This window comes from Oncorhynchus nerka, linkage group LG15 (genome assembly GCF_034236695.1).
Source record: "Oncorhynchus nerka isolate Pitt River linkage group LG15, Oner_Uvic_2.0, whole genome shotgun sequence".
In the NCBI taxonomy this organism is placed as follows: domain Eukaryota; kingdom Metazoa; phylum Chordata; class Actinopteri; order Salmoniformes; family Salmonidae; genus Oncorhynchus; species Oncorhynchus nerka.
In genome coordinates, this window is record NC_088410.1 from 83,842,555 (window position 1) to 83,846,218 (window position 3,664).

General features: G+C 38.2%; 1 pseudogene; it reads right to left on the minus strand.

Annotated features, from left to right (window-relative positions):
- Positions 1 to 2,098: 2,098 nt before the first annotated feature.
- Positions 2,099 to 2,690, minus strand: LOC115143763 (transcription factor HES-5-like; annotated as a pseudogene).
- Positions 2,691 to 3,664: the final 974 nt, after the last annotated feature.

Consider the following 3,664-nt stretch of genomic DNA (forward strand, 5'->3'; position numbering starts at 1 on the left):
CATACAGCCTGTAACACATATTGACACCAATCGGGGAACCCCACCTGCTAACGCGCTAACTTCCAAAATATAAATGGAAAAACTAAAGCCTGTAACACACACTTCATTATACTTTAGTGACATGTGTTAAATTAACAGCCTAAATTGTTAGTTAGTCATGTCTGACTCATCAAACCAATTCATGTAAAGTAATAATATATGAGTAGAAATGTATTTTATTTTACTCTGTAGATTTTGAACTTAGCACCAAGAGGTGAATGATGTATATCTATATATATACATTTAGTGTGTCCTTCTTTCAAGCTCATTCTGTGCAGTCTTGGCTCATGGTAGGCTTTTCTTTATTCAGCCCCATATAGCTACAGTGACCTCCAGAAGTATTGGGACAGTGACACATTTGTTGTTGTTTTAGCTCTGAACTCCAACACTTTGGATTTGAAATGATACAATGACTATGAGGTTAAAGCGCAGACTGTCAGCTTTAATTTGAGGGTATTCTCATCCATATCGGGTGAACCGTTTAGTTTTTATACATATGCAACCAACTTTTGGTCCCCATTTTAAGGGACCAAAAGTATTTTGACAAATTCACTTTTATAGTGTATTAATGTAATGTCATTTTGAAGTCACTTTTATTGTAAATAAAAAATAGAATGCTTCTAAACACTTCTACATGAATGTGGATGCTACCATCATTACAGATAGTCCTGAATGAATTGTGAATAATGATGAGTGAGAAAGCCGCACAAAGTATCATACAGTATCATACCCCCAAGACATGTTAACCTCTCACCATTACAATAACAGGGGAGGTTAGTATTTTTGGGGGGTGATAAGGTAACTTTCTCACTCATCATCATTAATGATTCATTCAGAATTATCTGTAATCATGGTAGCATCCACATTAATGTAGAAGTGTTTAGAAACATATTATATTCTTATTTACAATAAAAGTTACTCCAAAATTACACAATACATTAACATTATAATCTTAAACACAACCCAAACAAACAGCAAATGCGTCCAACAAATCATTAAAGTCACAAGCTTAATGTAGTCATTGCCTGCTATGAATATGGAACCAAATACTTCACGTTTTACGACTTTAATACACATGTGAGTTTAACAAAATACTTTTGGTCCCCTGAAATCTACAAAAGTGCAGTAATTTCTAAACGGTTCCCCCGATATGGATGAAAATACCCTCAAATTAAAGCTGACAGTCTGCACTTTAACCCCATAGTCAATGTACCATTTATTTGTTTATTTCACTGTACCAATACTTTTGGAGCTCGCTGTATATGTGGAATATCATAAATCAGTAGTGTAACTCTATTGGAAGCTTGTTCAGTGATAAGGCGAATGAAGTAACAGACAAGAGGATTTCATTTGATTTGTGTGTTTATTCAGACTGACTCACTGAATTACATCATCGAATACCTTAATTTAAGGTAAATATTTCAATAGAAACAAAGTGATTAAACATCTCAACCAGAACTTGAATAAATCTAAGACATATGAATCTAAGTATCATATGATCATAAGACTTATGATACTCTAACATAGTATAGGATACACAGTTACTGTCTTTATAAAATACGCAAGTTTAAAATAGAGGTTTTATAAGAGAGAACCATTTTCAATCATAGGAAGTATATACATCAATATCATAATAATAATGTGAGCAACATTTTCACACATAAAGTCTGATCTTTAAAAATTAAGTTGTAACAAAATTGCTTATTCTTGAATACGTGTTGACCTTTAAACAGATCGGTAATAGACCATCACAAAAATATGATTAAATACCCATTTTGGGTTAAAGGTCCTCATGGATGACCATTGAAGTTGATGTTTATCACGAGTAGACAACTGATCAACATATGCTTCACAAAACATAAAGGTTATTAACATTACAAAAATGCAGTGTTTGTAGACTTCATTGTTTCTATAGCCAAAACTTTGAACTTGTTCAGTACAACTGAAATTAAAAGTTTAAATCGAGACACAACTTTTAAAACAACCTGCACACGCATAATATGAAGAAGATCTCTGATCACTGTCCATCACATTAATGTTAGACCAACATGGTCCATTGAGTTTGTTTGAGAGTGGAGTTCCAGTCTGTAGGACTCTACCAGAGCCTCCAGAGGGCGATGTTGACTGGACTCTTCTCTTTGCTGATTCTGAACTGGGCTTGGGAGCTGAACTGAGGCAGGTCACTTTCCCTCTTGTTCTTATCAGAGGATGGATGCAGGCTCGCTCTGGAAGTGGCTCAGCAGTCTTCTCTGGGTCTGTGTCTTCACCTCATCCTTGGACAGGAAGTGCACAATCTATTGGACACACCTGGAGTAACCCTGATTGACAGCTGCTGAGCAAGAGGAGGAGCTCACTGGCTGGTTCTGTTGCTGTCGTCTCAGGAAGCAAACTGTCATCTCCAAGATGTCGGCTTTCTCCAGCTTGGAGTCTGACTGCTGGTTGAGGATCTCTGGACCCAGGAGAGACTTGATCTGCTCTATGCTGTTGTTGAAACGATCTCTGAGTAACTTTTCCACCACTGGCTTTCTTAGATGCAAGAAGATGAGAGTCATTAATAACCTTATTCTGAATCCGACAGAGCTGACATGAATGGATGATATTCTAAAAGCAAATACTGAAACAATGTGACACTATTTGTAACTTAATTTACCTTGTTGATCAGAGTCAGGTGCTCATTAGAGTAGATCACAGCTGAAGTGATTGTAGGTGCCATGGTTGGATCTCTGTGCTGTACTGGTCTCCATGTAGAGTGAATCTGATTCCTACTGGCTTCATCTCTCCTACATATAGTCCATAATCTGCATATGAATGTGTGGGTCTTGGGCTTGTTGGAATTTCTCAGTCTGTAGCCAATGGGTGAGCTTGGAAAGACAATGAAGGAATATGGAACCGCCACATACTCAGTGTTCCTATTGAGGCGGGACAATGGTCACATCTCAGGGGAGCAGGTGGAGGGGGGTGGAGCGTGTCTCACAGAATGCTGTGTGAATCTGGGAAACTGGTGACCCCCAGATCTGCTGCCTGATGTTGCAACCTGGTCTCAGAGCCTTTCGTATTATTCTGTATGTAAATACGTGACACTATTTAGTATGTTACGTTTCATATGGTATGTATTAATTTGTGGATGTCCATAAATTCAGGAGTTAAGTTAAAGGGTTATGGTTAGGGGAAAGGTTAGCTAAAAGGGTTAAGGTAAGGGTTAGGGGAAAGGTTAGCTAAAAGAGTTACGGTAAGGGTTAGGGGAAAGGTTAGCTAAAAGGGTTATGGTAAGGGTTAGGGGAAAGGTTAGCTAAAAGGGTTACGGTTAGGGGAAAGGTTAGCTAAAAGGGTTACGGTAAGGGTTAGGGGAAAGGTTAGCTAAAAGGGTTAGGGGAAAGGTTAGCTAAAAGGGTTAAGGTAAGGGTTAGGGGAAAGGTTAGCTAAAAAGGGTTAGGGGAAAGGTTAGCTAAAGGGTTAGGGTTAGGGAAAGGTTAGCTAAAAGGGTTAAGGTAAGGGTTAGGGAAAGGTTAAGGTAAAGGGGAAAGGTTAGCTAAAAGGGTTATGGTAAGGGTTAGGGGAAAGGTTAGCTAAAAGGGTTACGGTAAGGGTTAGGGGAAAGGTTAGCTAAAAGGGTTAAGGTAAGAGT